The sequence below is a fragment of the Mus caroli genome, chromosome 1 (genome assembly GCF_900094665.2).
Source record: "Mus caroli chromosome 1, CAROLI_EIJ_v1.1, whole genome shotgun sequence".
NCBI classification, from domain to species: domain Eukaryota; kingdom Metazoa; phylum Chordata; class Mammalia; order Rodentia; family Muridae; genus Mus; species Mus caroli.
Genome location: NC_034570.1, coordinates 160,082,798 through 160,104,884, shown reverse-complemented (window position 1 = coordinate 160,104,884; position 22,087 = coordinate 160,082,798).

Genomic DNA, 22,087 nt, shown 5'->3' with positions numbered 1-22,087 from the left:
CCTCCATGGCCTCTGCATCAGCTCCTGCTCCCTGACTTGTTTGAGTTCCAGTCCTGACTTCCTTTGGTGATGAACAGCAGCATGGAAGTGTAAGCCGAATAAACCCTTTCCTCCCCAACTTGCTTCATGGTCATGATGTTTGTGCAGGAATAGAAACCCTGACTAAGACAGACCCCCTGTGCTTCTCTATAGAATTTTCCACAAAGAACATGCTCTTCTCACTTCGATGAGCTTACAACTAATTTTGTTCACTCATTTCTGTTGTTTGAACTGCTAGTTCCCCAATGTTATCCTATGCCTATGTCAGTTATATTCATGTTTCTACATGAAGATCTGGATACCCCTTCTCTAAAATACTGCTTGAGCTCTCTGCCAGCCAACCCCAGGGAAGCTGATTGCTCTTGCTTCTGTGCTCCCAAAGGACTTGCAGATAGTATGATGATGTTTTAAAATGTACACTCGTGTGTTTTTTCTTTTTTTCTTGGTCACATGATGCCATCTATGAAGGTGAGGACCGGGGGGCAGGGAAGGGGGGCTCCCCTGTCATTTTCACCCTACCTAGTACATACAGTTCTGAGAACAGCGTAGGAGCTGAACCACACACTCTAAATGAATCATTGTCAAAAGCTGGCTCTCCCCAGTGTGCCCATCATGGTCAGCTCTATGAGTATTGAAATGGAAGATCCCTTCCTCTTCACTCTCTTCCCTTTCTCATGGCATCCTCTAGATGTAAGGAGTTGGTTTATATTGTTTCTTTCTATGTGAATCCAGGTGCTCCTAGGCCTACAGTCTGGGATGTGGTTACTGCAGTACACAGAAGCCATTGCTGTCCTTGGGACCATGCAGAAACCTTTTCACAAATGTCAGGAAGACCAGAAATAGAATACTAGTGGCAACTGTGAAGGGAAGGAGGTATTGTGTTGTAAATAGCCTGCCTGCCCCTTCTCAGGGAACCAAAACACATTCATTCCTTTTGCAATTAAGAATTAATTTTCTTTGTTTCCGCTGGTGCCAACAAATGAGACACCGTTAAGGACCAGCCATAAAGACCTATAGAGCTTTGTTAGGTAAAATGAAAACAACAGTTTGAATTATTTTTACTACTTCCATCCTTCTACCATTCCAGAGGAAGAGGCTGACTGCTCTGGGTGACCTTTAAGCCAACCCTTCTAATTAACAAGAAGTTACAGACTCAGAAACCGGTCTGGAAGCACTTCAGGGTCCTAGAATGTTCCCTAGCCTGGGGCAGGCTAAAATTAGACCTTGTGATTGTGTGTTTGAATTATTATAGATCACCGATTGCCCTTGGACATTCGTCTAGTGTCTGTGTAATTCCTGTGACCCAACGGAAATAAGGGAAATGGAGACACACATTTGATATAGCCAAATCACTCAGCAAACTGCAAAATAATGTGTCTATTCCATCAAGTGGTTTTAGGCTGAGGTACAACCAGGGTTTCTCAAAGGCATTTGCAGTTAGGGAATGCAAAAGTGAGTTTCTATCTTTAGAAATAGAAACCTAATATTTTAAACATTACATTTAGTTATTATTTATTTAATTTGTGTGTGTGTGTGTGTTTGTGTGTGTGTGTGTGTGTGTGTATGTGCATGCATGGTTTGTCTCTGTGTTTGTGTATGTGAGTGGGCACATAGGTGTGCATTTGTGCATCTGCCTGTGTACATATATGTGTGCATGCATACAAGTGTGTGTATGTGCTTACCTGTGTGCGTACTTGTGTGTGTGTGAGTGTTTGTGTGTGCATGTGGGGGGCATATGTGTGGAGACCAGAGGACAACTACTGATGTTGGTCCTCTTCTTCCACCATGTGGGCCCTAGGGACTGAACTCAGCTTGGTCAGGGTGGGGAGCAAGCGCCTTCGCCTACTGAGCTATTTCACTGGCCTGAGAAACAGAATTTCTTACACCAGTCTGCCTCTTCTCTTTGGAGCCGGTAGGATGCAGTCATGTGGTACAAGACAGTATGGTGGTCTGGGCTTGATAAATTATCCTGTCCTTTCTCACTGAACGAAGTGAACATATGCTTACTTGTTATGGACTCAATCTCCCTTCCCCTATGCCTGCCTACTGCAGAGCTTTGTGACAAGGGCCAACCATGTCCCTGTGTATGATACAAGAAGCATGTGCTCACCCAAACTGCAATGAGTCAGCCGTGGTGGGTGGTGTTCTGATGGGGTGCCTCTGTCACTGTGAGGGGACAGGGATTAGAGCAGTACTGTGCTCATTGAATAATGAAGCTTGACTCACAGATCAGAAAAGGCGCCTGGAAGTTTCATCTGAACTTCTTCAGAAATTCCATGCCACCTTCCAACGCATGCTTAGGGCCCATGAAGGTAGGGGGACTCGGTCAGTCAGTACCATTTTCTTTAACATCTGCTCTCTGTCTTATGAAGGAGCAACATGAATTTCTTTTAGAGAAGATGCTTATTTTAGAGGGACTTTAGGGCTTTAGGCACACAAAGAGTGGAGGGACAATAGTCTGGAAGTATTTAAGTCTGCTGCATAAATTAATCACAGGAGTCAAAGATTCAAGTATTAATTGGGAAAGGCTCCCCCCCCCCCAGTTGTATAAGAGGTTGATTTCAGTTATAGTTTGCAAAGACGATTGTATTTCAGGCTAAGTGACCTTGGGCAAGTAATCTCTTTAAGAATCAATTTCTTCATAGGAAAAACTGAAATAGTAATACATTCTGACTAAAATTATTATGAGGTTTAAATTAGACAATGTTGGACAGAAAGATATAATAAAAATAAATATGTAAAATTATAATAAAACAAGTGAAAATTTCAGAACATCAAAACTAAATGTTAAATAAACAAACATAATTGAGGGAAGCTAGTTAGTGTGAGTATCAAATAAATTTAAGTCTGCTGATTTGTAGGCTGGGGTTGCCCTGGAGGTTAGTCCACAGTCCCTAGAACCCCAGATATTTGCTGAAATCCATGAAGAGAGGGAAACTAGTTACTCAAGGATCAAGAAGACATGGGTCAGTTCTCAGAGTCAATGGAGCAGCTGTGAAGATGCAGGTTCTGGGCAGTCCCACCAGCCTAGATGTGAGTCGGATACTGGGATTTGATGGAGAATAGAGAGGCAGAACAGGACTGCTGAATGTCATCCACCATGGCTGAATGGGGCTGGGTCCAGGAGCACTATTGTGCCACCTTTCAGATGTGAAGATGAGAGTACACAGCTGAGAGAGTGGATAAAGCAAGGGAGTGGGTCAGAGTGGGAGATGCTACTGCTGGCAGAAGAGCAAGAGCATTGAAGTGGGTAGCTGCTCCCCAAGTGGGGAAAGAAGAACAGCAAGAAATGGAGATTTGATCAAAACCAGGTGGTTTAGCGAAGGTGAGGGGCGCTGGAAAAATCAGCCTTGAAAAAAACTAGTTCAGTTGCTTATGAGATGGAAAGACTGGAACGGTGGTGAGCATGGACTAACAAACACAGGACCGTAGGCAAGAAGGACCGAGAAACTTAGATCAATTCTAGATGGAAACGTGTAAAAAGCAAAGCACTTGGAACTCAGGCAGGACCCATTCTTTGATTGCTGTGATTCTCCTTCCAGTCAGCTGATCGTGGGAAGAGCGGAAGCTTCCAGAGGGCTCCCCTGTGGATCTGTCTGCTAAACTGAGGTTTTAAGAATCAGACAGCAAACACCAAGAAGAAAGGTTTTAGGAGCTTTTCTGTCCCTTCAAAGCCTCCTAAATCCCAGAGTATATGCATCCCTGGGATTCTGCAGCAGTGCATTCTGCAAAGAATGTGAGGCTGACCAGATGACTGATCAGAGAGGACCTCCCTCCCATACTTGCCCTGCAGAACTGGGGCCGAGGGTGGTTGGTGATAGACCCATGGCTTTGTATATGCTGGGCAAGTTTACCACTGAGCTGCATCTCCAGCTGGGAGAACTTTCTTAAATTGGTATCTCTGTTTGACAAGATGTTTGAAAATAGATTGGAAAAAAATTGCAAGGGTTTTAATAATGGAAAATAGGTGGCAAAATGCGTCTCCAGGCAACAGAAGTTAGAGAATGCCTAAAAAAATCATCTCAGATGGTAAACAGACCACTGGATGGGAGATAGCAAGAACAATAGACTCCCTCAGGTCAGAAGTGTCTACAGACACTGTGACACTACCAACATCTGCCATCACTCCTCGTTAGCTTTCCGGGGATGTGGGGCAGCTGGAAAGGATTCTGTCACACTTTCACTTCTACTGCAAGACAGAGGAGTTTTGCTGAAACATAATAGGATCCTTCAACAAAGTACTCTGATACAATAGAAAAGAGAAAATTATGACTCAACATATTTGAATTCTTATCTCACCCAGGTCTTTGTGAATGAGGGGACCATAGTCATATCATACTATCTTTCTGGTTTTGCTAAATCTATAATGCCACATTAGAAGATGTCTTCCATGTTTAATATTTAATAATTAGGAAATGCATAAAATCATGGAAGAAAAAACATAATAGGCTAATTTTTTCAATTCAAATTAGTGTACTTGCCTTTAATAATCTTTTTAATGAAAACAGAGGTTTGAGACCTATTTCAAACTGTTTTTATTCATTGAATGAATGGGATTCAGTCCTTTGTCTGTTTTTAGCCTTGGAGGTATGACTCACCAGAATAGTAAATGTACCAGAAAGACAAAGAATCCTGACTTTTTTTTATCTGCATTCCTTTAGCAATGCTTTATCTATATTCTTTTGGAGATATATCTTGATTTAACCTGATTTTAGATTATCCTCTGACCTTGCAGTGGAGTTTGAAGTAGCTATAAATTACAATCTTAAAGGCTATGGACTTCAATGATTTTCAAACAGATTCCACTTTTCTTTTAGCTTCTGTGATCCAAGATATTGCCCTTGTTGTTACCATGGTAATCTAGCTGACATCACTGAGTCTAGAAGGAGACAATTCCCCCACATACTAAGTAAGCCTTGGAGACTAAAATACTCAGAGAAAATGTGAATTTTGGAAGATAAATCTGTTTTTCCTACACAAATTCTACTTTAAACTAAAATATATAATATCTATTGGCATGGCATCTTTCTCTAAGCAATTTAAAGTATCTTACAGAAACCCAATCTTGATTTTCACCCTTACTGGGGGTGGGGGTGGGGGGGGGAACTATCCCTATATGGTTTTGCACCCTACAGGGTAGAGCCTGCTATTATTTTGATAAATTTCCATGCTGTCAAATGGCCTTTTAAGTGCTTATGTTTGTATAAAAAGACCTCGGTGCTTTCAACCATGGTTAGATAAGCTTCATTTTGCAGTGGGCTACAATCAGTGGAGAGATAGATTATTGGTCAGAATGCTGAGGATAAAATGATGAGTGTTTAGTCCTAAAGAAAACACCTGTATCAATAACTCCCCCCAGCCCCTTGCTACAAAGACTCAGGAGCATTGTGGAAGACTGGGTAGATAGAATGCCGGAACCAGAGGATGGGAAGAGGGTTGAGCTAGGAAATGCTTTCTTCTAAATGCTGTGTGGCTCTGGCACTTAGGAACTCACAGCACAGCATCTATGGTTACCTGCTTGAGGCCTGCACATGATCAAGACACTCAATCTTTTCATGTACTTGGGGTAGGTGATCTCCAGCCCCACCTATTATTGGAGTCTTATTGGCAGTTGATATTTGTTGGGAGAGTGGGAATCTTTTGTTGTTGTTGTTGTTTGTTTTTGTTTGAGTGTGTAGTCACTGCTATGTTGCCCATGATTCAGTGAATGACCCTACTACACAAGTGAACCTATGGCTAACACTAACTGGACTTAGTGGGTTATAGGGAACCAAAAAAAGACAACGTTTGGAAAGAGCTATGTTGGGGCGTGGTATAAGGGCAGTTGGAGGGAGAGAAGTGGGAAATACACATTTCATCACATATCTGAACTCTGAAGAATTAAGACAATTGAAAAATCGAGAGGCAGGGGATGGGGGGGATGTCAAAGAAGAACTTCATGGCTTGGGTGCTTACAATGAATAAGATCCAATGATCACCAGGCAAGCCCAAGAACTAAGGATTTCCAGATTTTTAAGTTTCCCAGTACGATATCGTCATATGTATGCAGGGACCACGTAGGAAGTAATGCGGACCATGCGGACCATTCAGAGAGACCAGAACTTGAGCCCCTTCGGAATCAAGCTGCCATTCTTAGTCATGTTGATCAATTTCAATGGTTAGTAAAGCATGGAAAGTGGAAAACTACATAATAAAGGACCCAGCTATTGAATAAGTAAATGTCATGAAAGATACAAGAGCAATCTGAAAATCAAGGGAAACTTAAGACATAGTACAATTAAATGCAAGGTGTGGCTATTTTAGGTCTCAACTGACCAAAATAACAGCTGTTAAAGAAAACTGTAATTGTTGAAAGAAGAACTCTTGTGCATCTGATATCATGAAGGAATTAATTACTTTTTGATGTGGTGGTGTGGTTAATATGAAAAATATCTTCCTTAGCTTTTAAGAGATATACTGCATTAGCCAGGATTTTCTGGAGAGACAGAACCGATACTAGATAATAAATAATGTAAGACTATAATAATAATGAATAATACAAGATGGTAAAAAGTCGTCTTTCTAGGAGATTCTTTCCCTTACTGGCTTTGACAAAGCAAGCTGCATGTGGCGAGCACTGCAATGGACAGTTAGGTAGAGTGGAGAAAGAGAGAGCACATAGGAGATTATTAAGAGTATTAACTTACATGGATATAGAGGCAGTCAATTCTCCCAGTGGAGCATATGCAAACTGGTGATCAGGGTATCCACTTGCGTGGCTCAATACAATTCCAAAGACCCCAGATCCACAAAAGGTGATGGTGTAACTCCGTCTGAGAATGAAGGAGGCCCGAGAATTTTGGGGTACCACCAGCTTATGTCTTGCAGTACAAAGGCTGAAGAACCTAGAGTTCTGCTATTCACAGGCTGAAGAGGAGAGGAATTGCATCTTCAAGACAAAACAGAACTATTTCACCTTTAGCTGTTGTGGTTGTGGTTTTTGTTGTCCTGTCAGGGACTCACGAATTGCATAGTGCCTATGTACACCGAGGATTGATCTCTTGAATTCAATCAATCTCCTATAGAACACTCACAGATAAACCTAGGGATTGTTTTACCTGCTACCTAGGTCTCTTAATCTACTTAAGTTGACACAGCTGGTGCTATGTAACAAATCAGAACACACCTAGATGCTCAAAACTACACCTGATTATTCTTTTAGCTTCCTTAAGTTGGGTCAGAACACAGCTTAGCTGGCTTCTCTGTGAGGAACCAAGAATATCACACTAAGGTTCGTGGGCATCATCAGGCATAAGGAGCCCACCGGGGGCTCATCCCATTGTAGATTTTGTGCTTGCTATTGCTAATTTTTGTCTTTCTGCTAGAGCTTAGAAACAACTGGCTCATGTATCATTCTTAGGATTTACAGGGTTTTAAATCTAAGACACAAACCAGCTGCTTATAAGTGGAATACCAGGAGTGCTTTTACTGGTCTGTAAATAGCATTGATGGTTTCTTCTTCTGTGTCTCTGAGCCTCCCACTAAGATACAAAGTCCATGAGATGAAGGTTAACATCCCTATCTCACAACTTCCACCCCTACCCCCTAAGTTTTTGAAAAACAGTAGATAGGCTCTAGGTGGCTAAGTTAGTCCACAACTCTGATGAAAGGGGCTTGCTCTAATTAACTCTAAGGCTTTATGAGGAGAGGGGAAAACATTAGAGACATTCCTCAGAAGGCCACAGATGAAAAAGCCTGAGACTGTTTTCCAACACAGAAACCCCTCTCATACAGACAAGAACACAAATGCAGGTAATTAAAGGCCAGCCAGGCTGAAGTGCTTGCTCTCATGCCTGTGGCTGCCTCTTAACTTAAAGCACTTATTTCATCCGTAGATGAACCGAGAGAGTACTGTCTCCGAGTCCTGCACTTCTTGGAACTGATGTTCTTCCAGAAATGGACCAGGTGCTCAGAAGCAATCCAAGTCAGTTCAGGAGGAGTCAGGTGTAGTCTGCATATGCTTAGAGTCATTGGTGTTTTCCTATGTTGCTTCATTGCTCAACATAGGAGACAGATGATGGAAAACAAGGAGGCTGGGCTTCTATTACAGGAAGCAATGTTGAGGAAGATGGCTCAGTGGGTCAGGTGCTTGCTTGGCAGTTGTGAGGAAAATACAAGGACCAGAGTTCAGAACCCCAGCAATCATGTAACTGCTCAGTGGGTGTGCAGCCCTCCAGTACGAAGGAAGCAAAAACAGGGACTCCCTGGAGCAAGCTGGGTATTTTAGATAGCTAGCTGTGCTGAGCACTGGGCTCAAATGAGAGATGTTGACTCATGTGTCAGTTAAAGAACCGTGAAGGGAAATACCAGATATCAACCTCTGGTGTCTACATACATGCACAGATATGTGTACCCACATAGATGTGAATACACATGCCCCTGTGTCTGTGACAGAGACAGAGACAGACAGAGAGAGACACAGAGAGATAGAGAGATACAGAGCTGGAGACAGAGAGAAATACAGAGAGAGACAGAGGGAGACAAAGAGATAGAGACAGAGAGAGATAGGTATGTGTATATATATATATATATTAGCAATATCATAAAAAATCCATGCAATTCCTAATTTCAGATTAATACATTGTATATAGAAAAATTTAACAGTAGACAGTCTGCAGTGATACCCCGAGATATTGCTTAATGACGCGTAGTTCCTTTGTAAGCTAAATGTTCAACTTCAGTCTGGGAGAGAATTTGGTGAAGATTCCACATAACTCCCCTTCTAACTCCTTAGAGATTCATTATGCACACATACATGCACACGTACAAATGCACACCCACACATACACACACTTTACTTTGTTCATGATCTGAGGTGATTTCTTTGAGAAACTATACCACCAAATAATATACTAAGCCTTAACTATTAATCCATTTACACATGGATAGAGAGCACATATAAGCATCTGGCTGAAGAAAAGGCATGAGTATATTGGGGTCTTCGTGTGAACTTCTTAATCTGAGGACTCTGAACTTGAACCCAGGTCCAAATTTCTGTATTGATGTCAGTGACTGCATTGTCTCCTACTTCATTTTCTCAATGTTCAGATGGGGTAGAGTCCTAACCAAAATGGAGGAAGTGTCCCTAAAATCCTGAACCACCCATAAAATAATGTGAACATTCATGAGCCCCATGGGCTCACAGCCAATAGGAAAGATACTTTGAGCAAGGACTTATGGGATTCTTTTGTTATAAGTGAACTGGAGGGGCCTCCATCTTGGGAGGAAATGGTTCATTTAATTTGTAGTAAAATAGGATGATACTCAATCTTTAGTCTATAGACACCTTCTCCACCTCTAAACCCTCAGCAAAGAACTATTTTTTTCCAAATCCATCCTTGTTTCCTTGAGTCACAGATGTTTTCCTTTCCTTGGTAATGATTGAAACCAGTTTATAACCTGGGATAGGTGTGAGAATGCAGGGGTAAAGGGGCTCCCACTGAGGGACGTCACAGGGAGTCATATCCCAGGGGGTTCCTGGGCCTTACCTGGAACTCAGAAACCCTACTCTGTGGCCAGTCACTCAGAGCACACATAGATGGACTTAGTGGAACTAAAGGTTATTTGTTGAGGAACTCTGGGGTTTTTAGAGACTCAAGATCTAGCACAGAGTGTAGAATAGGAAGAAGAAAGATCTTTAGATCTTGAGGGGTTTGTTGTTGCATCATGTCCCTCTTTGTTTATTAGTTTCCTGGCAACCATCAGACCTCAGGGTCTTATTCCCAAATGGCAGCAAACAAGTACGGAAGGAGAAAGCTAATAATAATCAGCTAATTTTCTCAGTGATAAAGAAACACAAGAACTAAAGGAAGAAACACAAGAACTGAAAGGCAGCAACCTCCAATGCATTGGAACAGAGATGTGCAGTAAAAGGTAAAAGACTGACTGGCAGTTCTTGAAGTCCTTTCAGAGTGATGGCTAGCTGGCTAGAAATGGTCTTTCTCATATATGGGGATGATTTTTTGCATGGGAATCTGTCCAGTGCAGAAAGAGAGAGGTGTGGACTCAGAGTGGAACAGGGAGTCAATGGACCAGGCCTCGCCTGGGTTCTGCTTTGGATCAGTTATCTTAGGTGTGAGACAATCTCTAGGTGTGGCCTCTGTGCACCCCAGGGTAGCTATGAATACAGTCCAACATACTTGAGGTTGACAATATTATGTCAAAAGGTTGGATGCTTCTGAATCATTGTTTCCTACTTTGTCAAGTGACTGGGTCCGAGTGCATAAATTAAAAATGCTCACATTCTTACATTATTATTATACTCAATTGATAGATATTATGAGGTATTGGTTCTTAATTAAATTGTAAGCATGATACTTTGAAATTCTGTTTTGGATCACTTATAAAACATGGATCATAATCCTGTCCCCACTTTCCATCCTTGAATTTTAGTAGCAACCTGTGAGAAAGGCTGGTAGTTTGGCTAGAAGTAGTCTTGCAGTTTTCTGTGACAGTCTCAGTTTCCTGTAAAGAGACGTTTCTCTGACGAGGAGTGGCGACTACACTCTCCTGTGGTAAAAGGATATAATTTACAATGTAGTAAGGAATGTGCAGGTCTAGCAAAGTAGCAGTGGTAGATGCTTTTTAAAGGTCCATGGCTTTACTAGCTCTGGGAGTCTGGCTAGGTTTCTAGTACTCAGCATGACTTCTCTCCTGTAGAGAGAGCCTTAAGTACAATTAAACATTCTTGATTGCATCAACACGTGAGTGCCACTTCTTGCACCTTTACGAATATCTTGCTGGGCTGTTAATTGTCAAGATTCACCTGTGTTGCAGCTGGGTAGGACTGTTTGACTGACAACACCCCCCCCCCCCACACACACACCATTGGCAGCTTGCATAGTATTTTCCGGAACTATGGAAGCCAAAAACAAAGGAAAGATGTTTTCAAGTCAGATTGAGCAAGAGTCATCTGAGTAGTATGTCCTAAAGATGTGGTGTCTTCAGCATACAAACATATATATGTGTGTAATATATTATATCATGTACATATATAATATATACACACATATATGTACTGAATGTATGTCACAGATATAATCAAAGAAAAAGAGGCTATCAACTTGAGAGTAGAGGTTCAAGGGAGGATAGCTGGGAGGTATGGGAGGGAGGAGAGGGGGGAGAAAGATTTAAAGAAGAAGAGGAAGTAGAATAAGATGAGGAAGAAACAGTAGCAGCAGGAGAATAAGAAAAAGAAGAAAAAAGAAGAAGAGGAAGAAGAAGGAGGAGGAGGAGGAAGAGGAGGAGGGGAAGGGGAAAAGGGGAAGGGAAAGGGGAAAAGGGAAAGGGGGAAAGGGGAAGGGGAAAAGGGGAAAAGGGGGAAAGGGGAGAAGGGGAAAAGGGGAAGGGGAAGGTGAAAGGGGGAAGGGTAAGGGGAAGAAGGGGAAAAGGGGAAGGGGCAAGGGGGAAAGGGGAAGGCGGGAAAGGAAGGGGGAAAGAAAGGGGAGAAGGAGGGGGATGGAAGGGGGAAGGAAGGGGAGAAGGAGAGGGATGGAAGGGGGAAGGAAGGGGAGAAGGAAGGGGAAGAGGAGGGCGAGGAGAGCGAGGAGGAGGAGGAGAAGAAGGAGGAGGAGGAGGAGAAGAAGGAGGAGAAGGAGAAGGAAGGAGGAGAAGAAGACGAAGACGAAGAAGACGAAGAAGACGAAGAAGACGAAGAAAGAAGGAAGAAGGAAGAAGGAAGAAGGAAGAAGGAAGAAGAAGAAAAGAAGAAGAAAGAAACAGATGCTTTCCAGCCTCTCCACTTCTCAGTGCCCATGTAAGAAGGTGGCAAGATCTTCACTGCAGGAATATCTAGAAAAAACTACTATTCTTCTAACCCCACAGGAATATTTAATAAAAATCTAAATATTCTATTTGGTGAAGACCAGTGTCCTTCCAGATAAAATTTTGACTCCTTTCTGTTGCATTAACAAGAGAATGAGCTGACCAAGGAATCCTTTAACGTCTGCCTGATAACATCATTTTTCCAAATACAAGCCTGGGCCTGAGCTCTGGTGAGACTAACAGGACAGACATGCTCTTGCATAAACAGGCAGTTATATTTGAAAAGAACACATTAACCTTTCCCAATGCAAATGATAAATGCTTTTAAAAATCTCATGGCTGTCTGTCCCTTTCCAGGGTTCAGAGACAATAATTGCCACTAAAACACACCTTGTGTACTGCAGGTGACCTCAAGACTGAAAAAGAAAACGTCCTATGACGTCACTGAGTCCATTTGCTTCCTTCTTTTCATTAAGAGCCTTAGTGTTGTAGCTTCAAAGAAACCCTTCATAGAAGTGTAGGAATGCAAAGGTAAGGATTATACAGGCTCTGGTTCTGGGTGGATAGCAAAAGAACAACAAAATACCATCACTGAAAAAAATAAAGAGAATTCATTTTCGCAAATTTGACGATGGAATGACATCTAGGCAAGTAAATGTGTTTGGAGGAAGTGTTGAAGAAAATTAGCTCTTGATACATTTGTTACATCATTATAAAGATACAAAGAACCTGACATGAGCATCCCTCTCAAATTGTGAAGCAATCAGCTATTCTTTTTGAGAGGCAAGTAGATGCTGACACATTTACTCAGTCCCCCATTCTAGAAAGTTCGTGTTGTTAACTTCTTTTTTTCCGTTGAGGCAGGGTCTCATGTAGCCCATGCTGGTCTCAAACCCTCTAAGTAGCCAAGGATGACTTTAAAGTTCTGATCCCCCTGCCTTCACCTCCCCAGGGCCGTGCTTATAGGCATGACCCACCAGCGTTGGTCTGTGAGGTGATAGGGATTTAACAGAGCTCAGTGCACTCTGGGCAAGCACTCTCCCCACTGGACTATGTTGTACTCTGGCTTTTTCTTTACTAACCTTTCCTTACTTAATTCTTTTATCTAATGATGCCAAAGACAGTGGAGAATAGGAGAGTAATGGTGAGACTGAGTTGACCTGCACCTTCATTTGAGAGGGAAGGTGTCTGTGTGCCCTTGGGACTTGGGATGGGTTCTGTTTTCAGGGTGAAACTGAGGAACAGAAAAGAGCAGCTACAGTGTCTTGGTAATCACTGATTAAAGAAAAATGAGAGTAGTGGGCTAATGGGGACATTTCTGTTAGCATTTATGACTGAAGATGAGACCAGAGATTCTTAAAACAGGATTCCTAGAGCAGGCCATCCACTGCATTAGAAACTGAGGGGCTATAGGCTGTGGTTCAGCAACACTGACAGGTAAGCCACCACACATGCTGCAGCTTAGAATCTTATGCTTTGCTTCTCGGGGAATGGATGTCAAATCCAGAACCTCACACATGATTCGCCAACCCTGTACCACACCCCTGCCCTATACCTCCAGCCCTGAAGCTTGTGACCTTATTCTCATTTGTCTCTTTCCACAATGCCCTACTTGTATTTTTGCTCCTCCTTGTTACAAAGCCCTGGAGAGTCAAAACCAGGAAAATTGGATTTGAGCCCTAGTTTCTACTTGAAATGCCTCTAAACTATTGAGACAAATTATTTAAATTTCAGATTTCTTATTGTAAAATAACATTATACTAGCATGTATTCCACTGACCTGCAGATTCCAATCCAATTAGATAGGTATCAAACTAGATTGATGGTGCCTTTTTACTGGAGGGCAACACAGTATGCTATAGGAAGAATGTTAATCATGGCTATGCCTGCGTCTTATTACATCAAACCCAGGTAAATCCTTCAGAATAAATCAGCCTACCTTCCTTAAGGAGAACATTTATTATTTAAACAACTCTGCTAAAAATTAGAGTCTTGTAATGTATAGAGATGAGGCTCTTGCCTGAGTCTTTGAATTCCAAATCCAGCTAATGAGATGCGCTATGAACCCCATACGCCTCCCGAAGCTCCACAGCTCCACATAGCAATTGAACAGATGGGCTATAGAATCTTCTCTGACTCATTTCTGTGATGTAGCATCCTCTGGGTGGGTGACAGATCCCTTAGATAATATAAGGAAACCTGGGAGTTTATTTTTTTTTCCACCAGGAAAGTACCCATCTGTATGAAAACAGATATAAAAACATACTTTTACATGTTGATAGACTTTCTTGAGATCTCCAAGCAACAGGAAACAATTAGAAAAATGAAGGAGTTGGCTGTCCCTGGAGGTCTTTTTGAGAATCCTGTGATTGTTAGCTTCTGGGCAATCTCTGGCTCATTTGAACTAATACAGTACATACTGGGACATATCCACTGTTCTAGCTCAGATTGGGTTTAAGCTTTAACAAATTGGATTTTATTTTAAAAATAAAAATCTTGAATTTTATTATTTTGAGAGCCTTAAGCTGCCACGTGAAAATCAATCATGTTTCAGGACACCTTGAAGGGATGAGAAGGAGGGAGGAAGGAGGAGGAGGGAGGGGGAGGGAAGAAGGGAGGGAGGGAGGGAGGGAGGGAGAGAGAGAGAGAGAGAGAGAGAGAGAGAGAGAGAGAGAGAGAGTGAGCAAGCATAAGTTCTCAGGTTTGTTTTTGTTCTACCTCAATCTGTGCCTGTGAATGAGCTATCTCAGATAGTCCCAACCAATCAAAGACTACAGCCCTTGCAGTCTGTACATAGAGTAGGGGGTGCCCAGCTAGAGACCAGGCCCATTGATAAAACTGTGAGAGATAATAAAACTGCCCCTGTGCTAAACTGCTAAGTTAGGGGATGATTTGTGACTGTAGGTATCAGAATCAAATCACTACTAAAGAACTAGGAATTAATGACTTGTACTTATGGAATAAGGTGAGGCTTGGCTAGGTCATCTAGTGGTGACTGAGGGAAAAGGGGAGAGAGGACTGGCGAGCTCTTGCCAGGCTCTGGTAGTCACTAGATGTTATGTGTTCTCGGGCATCTGGAAGTGGAGAGAATACTATTTTCTACTTTGGGGTGAGGTACCAAGCATAGTCACAACACACACTCTTTCAAACTGAATGATTGGCATGGGAAACATTGGTAACCAGCCACTGCTGCCTAAGCAGAGCTCTGTTCTGCAATTCCAGAGAGGGTGGGCAGAATCTGGACCCTCTCTAAACCCCCTGTTAGTCCCATTTTTTAAACTTCCAGTGATCAGAAAAAGACATTTTAGCTTTCTGAAAATGAAAAGGCTGAAAATTACACTGTGGAGTAATTCACACTAACTCATAGATTGTGACAATAGGACTCTTTAAGGAATGTCGTGAAGATAGACAGGTCAAAGGTCATCTGGTCTTCTCAGTTTTCAAGGGAACATTTGCCAGGTGCTTTCATAGGGTGATAGAGAACACCACAAATAGACATGAAGGCTGGGCATTTTCACCTGAATGAGGCCAGCAAATGTTAGAGCAGCAATAAAGGCTCATTAAGAAAACACACATGGTCAAGAGAATAGAATCTCTGGTGGTGATGGACTCCTAATCTTCCAGTTGGGCCAGGTTACTCACATGGTCAAGGGTCAACCCCTAGGAAGGCGGCTCACTTTCAGCCTTGTTAAAGAGATATGTGCAATAGTTTCTCCTTTAATTAGTTACTGTCCTAATCCTTCTCAGAATTCCTGCCCCCCTCAGTGCAATTTGAGGTCAGAAAAAGTTCAATGCCTGTGAGGGCCATAAAACAAGAAAATCTCTCATGAAATTTCTCATACCCTTCTCAGTTCCTGCTTTTAAGAAGTCCTATGGGGGTGATGGGAAGATTCTGCCTCTCAGGCATGGTAGGATCTGGTTCTGGGTCTACTACCAAGACCCATCTGTACGTTGGGCAAAGTTCCTTCACTACTTTGGACTCCAGTCAAGATTTCAGCCATTTTTCAATCAAATTAAGACATTTCACTAGTGTTGCACTTCCCAAAATCAGTGCACAGCTAGGCCATCTGAGAACCCTATTAAATAAAACGTGGGTTATAATGCCTCAAGTCTGGGTCTGGGTCTGAGCGTCTATATATAACAAGCTCTTAGGTCGCGTCAATGCTGCAGGTATCTGGCTCACACTTTTGAGTAGCAAAGACCGGCTGATCCCAAGGACACATTTCAAGTCTGTGGCCTGATTCCACTGGGCTTTTGAATCTTGAAATTATGAAATCACCAACCCCACACCACCTATCTTTTTACTAAAACCTGGTAGAATTTCCAGCGATTGTCTAGCAACTCTCAACTTTCCTAACCGATCCTCTGAACACAAGGGGATTCGCGGCTCAGAGCTTTTACCTTCACGGGCCCTAAGATTTGTGTCTAGTGATAGACAACATTCAGATTCTATTCCAGGCAATGAAATGAGACCTTGCAAAGAGAATCTTACCTCAAAAACAATGATGACAAATTTGTCCTTTGACAAAGCAGCTTAGTTGAGCAACACCCAACACTGCTGGTTATTCTCTTAGCAATTTGCCTGCAAATGACTTTTGACACCCATTTGCTAACACTAGCCTAATGCAGACATACAGAGCACTGGAGTCTCAAGCTGCTGCCCTTTGAGATGACAGCAATTATGATTACATTTCCAGGAACCCCTTTCTCAGTTCCCATAGCAACTCAGCTCAAATTAGCTTTACCGGACACTGAACAAATTTGGTTTGGAGAGGGAGAGAGTGCTGAGACTGATCACTGGGGAAAATAACTAGTTGTCTGTGGTCTGCCATTTCACGCCAACTTTTATCCTACTCATTGTATATGCAAGTCATGAGTATGTGTGAGGGCCATGACACCACTTCTTAGTTCAGGCCGTTCATATTTATTTCTGTAAAATTACACATCCTATCTTCTATAGTCAGTTGAAAGCAGGTGTGTAGGGTCCTGATTTTGAGACATTGGTCCAACTTATTTACACTCTTGACAGATGGGACCATGTCATGGTGGAATGTGTACGAATGGCTGACAATGTCCCTGAATACAGGGAAATCAATACAGAGCTAATACATTTGTGAAGTCCAGGAGTATATATTCTTTGACATTCTGCTTTTGCTTTTATTTTATTTTATTTTATTTTATTTTATTTTATTTTTGAGATAGTGTCTTTCTATGGCCTTGAACTCATGACTCTCCTGCCTCAGCTTCTACTGTGTTGGAATCACAGGCATTCACCCCTATGTCCAGCTTTGTTCACTTTTATAACCAAATAAATTCAGAAGGAGTCCATGTCACCTCTTCTTTAAAACACTCTCTGTTTTCAGGTGAATAATATTGCCCTTCCTCTAACTTTAATTTTTCTCTGTATTTTCAAGTGATAGCATTTCTATGCAACTCAGTAGAAGGGGGACTAACAGTATCTGGAGACTAGACCAAAATGGCCTGTTGCGTTTAGATGTATGGGAAACAGTCACTCAGTGTGGGCAGGGCAAGGCTTGTTAAACGCTGTAGGTGCCTTCCTTGGACTTCACAGATCAGAATATATGACTCTTTTTGTTTCATTACCAGCCAAGCATGGGCCTAGGAGAAGCTATTTAATTTCCTATCACCACCACTGCCACAAAACAAAACAATAATTAAACAAACAAACAAATCAACAAACAAACCCAAACCAAAAAAAAGTCAGATGTGTGGCAACCTCTGGAGACATAATTTTGTTGTTTCCCCTATGTTTTGGGTCTATGATTAACATAGACACAGAGCTAGACAGATTTTTAACATGGAGCTCAGTCAGTTTAAAAACCAAAATGATTGTTTTACAAGTTCACTCATAGAATAACAGGATTCATATAAACTGTGATATCTGCAGTTCTTCCCATTTTTATGTATATCACTAGGTGTAGCCCAGTGGAAAAACCCCACCCTTCCCTGCTTCTCTGTTCACAGATATGGTAGGGAGGGGCCACTGAGACAGGCATCATTCTTCATTTGGTCTCCATCTCAGCCTTTCAAGGCTCTGCTTTTCACTTTAGCCTCAAGGGAATTTAGGATACTCAAAAACTAGGTCACAAATTGCTTCCATCTCTTAGAAGCAAGTAGCAAAATGACATTGTTGTTCTCTCTGCTCCTCCTATCCGGAGATAACAGTGAATATGTGCTACTTCAGAAGAGTAATTATGATTGTGTGAAAAATCTACCATGATTCAATGCTGCTGCATATCAGTCAAAAAACCCTTTAGTAGACTTGAAGATTGCTGCAAACCTAGAGCCTGAAACATCAAGAGATGGAAACCAAATGGATAATGAAATTTCATCCCTAGTCATCCTGTGAGTCAGAGACAAATAGGCTTGCAGCAGGAGGGAGGGAGCCGAGTGCCTACTGGCTTGCCTCAGGCAAAGAAAAAAATGATGCTCTTTAGTAGCTGCAAGCCTAGGAGGGGTTCTTCAGCTTGGTTTCCTTCCCTGAATTCACATCAGTACCATCCCCATGACAGTGAGCTTCCACAGATGTCCTGCTGGTGCGACAAACTGTGTTCCTGGTAACCATTGATATTTTTGATGCACCTCAGTTTCTTGCCCTACATACAGAGTCTTGATTTAAGGATATCACTGATATATAAAGGGGGAAGAAGGAAGAGAATGATAGAGTGTCTTACCTGCTTTGTTTTCTCCTACCATCTTTATAGCAAAACTGTATACTTTGAACTAATTTGATCATTGAGCACAGAGAGCACAGGCATGGTCCCCAGCCATGCTCCCAGTGACAGCCATCTCTAGCTACCTCTGGATAATTCTGTTCATGTGACTGAAGGCAGCTTAGAAGGTCAGGTGGTTTGGGCTGCCATGCCTAGTGGTAAGGTCCTGAGCTATCCCACCTCCTATTCCCATCCAGGGAGCAGAGTGCAGCTTATCTGGCAGAGATGCTGCCACTCTATCTGGCTTTGATAAGTCTAATGGGTAAGTGGAGCACTGATAAAGAGCCGCCTAGCATTTTGGGATATTTTGAGAGTACTCCACGTGAAGGGAAAGGTCAGGAAGACAGATGGCAGGTGACTTAGCCACTTGGACATGGAAGTTTTTAAACAACCTCAACCCAGAGTCCAAGGGATAAGGGAAGAGATTGAGATCAGTTTTTTGCCTTTGTAGGACACATTTGGGGCCAGTGGTGTCCTTGATACAATAGTAGCTGCTCATTTAAGACAGTTTCACAAAACCGTTGGCAAATCCAGCATCCTGTAGAAGTGGTAAGTGATACACTGCCCTCTTTCATCCTATAGTACCACCAGGGCCATCCACACTGGTGGAAAGAACAAGAGGGATGGGAGGAGTTTGGAAACAACACTCCACAGGGACAGCACATGGTCCTCAGCCTTTTCTAGAAAGCCACTCTGGTTTGAAATCTCCCAAGTCAATGGACATTAATGTCTAATGGAAGGCAATCATGGGAGAGAGCTGAGGAAGTTCCCCGGCTAAATGCAGCCGTTATCTAGATACCTCTATGAAACCATCTAAAATGTATGGAGGACTCAATGAATGATAAAGTCCATATCCGTTCTAATACCCAGGTGAGTCTAAATACTCTCATTATCACACAGAATTTAACCCATCAAAAGAAACTAGTACATCTTTGCGATGGACTCTCTCTCTCTCTCTCTCTCTCTCTCTCTCTCTCTCTCTCTCTCTCAGGATGGTAAAGTTATATAGAATCTTATGCTGGAAATGGGTATCAGGAAGAAAATGGGGGACAATGTAGAAGAAAGCTTTAATGGCTAAGCTATCCTTCTAGCTTTGGGAATACAAATAGATCTCTGGATCAAAAAGGCAAGAGGAAGTTTTATCATCATCATCATCATCAACAACAACAACAACAACACCACCATCAGTTTTCCAATTGTGTTAGAGACTGCTAGAAGAAGGCCTGACAGGTGTGTTCTGGGTTAGAACACTTCCCTCTGGCCACCAGCATCTTTCCCACAGCTCTTTCCTTACATAATGATTCTTGTTCTCCAGTCTCCAGTCTAAAGTCTACTCTCAAGGTCTTCCTGCACAGATGCAATTGTAAGCTAAAGTGTACACAGTAAATGGATACCCCACAGTGAGCACTTCATTCCTAGTAACTCATTGAAGGGGTAGATCTATATTTGCATGTGGGTGTTTCCCCAGCAGCACCCCTCCTAAACTCCAGCCATCCCCTCCTATTCCCATCTTGCCCTTGGTAAGCAGAAACAGGTGCCTGTCCAATGTGGAGATGCAATGTCCATCAAGGATTGCAGTGCTTGGCTCAGTGCTCTTAGGAGGGGAATTTTTGAGATTTCCCCCCCTTTAAATGTGTTTACATCTTTGGCACCTTCCATACTAAAAGGAAAATTGGAGGCTATACATTTCCCAAAAGGCTGGTGATGTTCTTTTTAATCTCGCTAAATGTGTGCTTGAAGTGCCCTAGGAAGGAGATAAATTGCCCTCTCCTGTCTCCCATCTTGCAGGGCTCTACAAGTCGTCCATCTTTATTTTATACATGCCACCTTTCCATGGGCTTCAAGAAGCCAAGACAAGGAGCTCTTTTGAAGCACTTAGTAAGCCTCTTTTCCAGGGATCACGTAATTGGAAATTGTGTCAGTGGTGGTAGGAAGGCAACTGAAGCAGAATGAATGTAGTTCAGGAAGTTTCCTAACTACCTTGAAGACCATTTACAGATTAACGTGCCCTGATTTTCCAGGGTACCCCAAATAAGTCTGTATTTTTTATTAACAGTTACCACTGTTCTATAAAAATTTATTGCTCTAACTCCCACATCTATGAATAGTGGCATTATTTACAGAGAGGCTTTTAAAAGCAAAACATTTTCTCTAATCTCATGAACTCGCCTTTCCATATTCTCACCCATTCATCACCGTGCTTCATTTGCTGATACCCCGCATCTTATTTCAAGAGGGAAGAGTAAGCTATATATCAAACCTCAGACATTATCAAACACCAGAGGTTCATTAATATTAATACTTGATGGTCGTTCCTTCCCCCCAAATCAATAAGACATTATTCTATGGTCCACACAGCTGACAGTCAGCAAAAACTGTAGAAAGAGTGACATAAAATAATTCAGAATAATGTGGTAGGTAGAAATGGAGAAAGAGACTCTCATGTGATGGCTGGAACACAAGTCAGCTAACTGAACATCATCTAAACATGAACAAGGTCCAAGAGGAAAAGGTAAGGGGGTGCCCAAGGGCTCAGAAGTGTGACTGGAGTTTTAAAGATTCAAAAATAACTTTGAAGAGCTCTCCAGCAAGAGAGAAGAGCACAAGGGGACACATGAAAGTAGTACTACTGGTGTGCAGGAAGCCATGACAAAGTCAGCACAGGGAGAGTTTGCTGTGAGATGGGGCAGGGTACAGACACGTGCCCTGGAATGTAAAGAGAAACAGCACCCAGATGAGGAATGAGGATTTAGATCCCTCTTCTGAATTACAGAGCTCATGAAATGAGCAAGAGCTGGGAAGGGACTGCTGTGCCTGCTGCTCAAGTGCTGTGACAGAATCTTCCTAAATCGGGGGCGGCTGCTCCAGTAACAACAACATCCCCTGGATCCTCTGAGAAAGTTCCATACTCCACACCTGATAGGCTAAATGGAAAACTCTAGGGCTGGAATCCTCCAGCAGATTCCAAGGTATGTTTAAGTTTGAGAAACACTGACCTCAGGCAGTCAGTTTCTCTTACAGGTCAAGCAGACAAAGAGACTTGGGGAAGTCAAATAGAGCCCAGACTTACCCTTCCTGCCCAATGCAGAACCTGGCTATAGGTGCTCACCTGTAGAGCTTTAAGAATCAAGTGTGTGTGTGTGTGTGTGTATGTGTGTGTGTGTATGTGTGTGTTTGTGTGTGTGTGTGTGTGTGTATGTTGGGGGTGGAGGGTGTTGCACTGGGGAGATGACTTGCTTATTAAGAGACCTTACAGCTCTTGTAAAGGACCTGACTTTTGTTTCCAGCTTCCATATGGGTGGCTTACAACTGCCTACAACTCCAGATCCAGAGAATCTGATGCCATCTTCTGATGTCTACTGGTTCCTGTACACATGTTCCATACACAAATACATAAAATATATAATATATGTATACATACACATATATTTAAGTCACGTGTATAAATGTGCTTATTATGGATTATCATATACATAATATTAACATAAATCAAAGAAGAAATTCATGAAGAG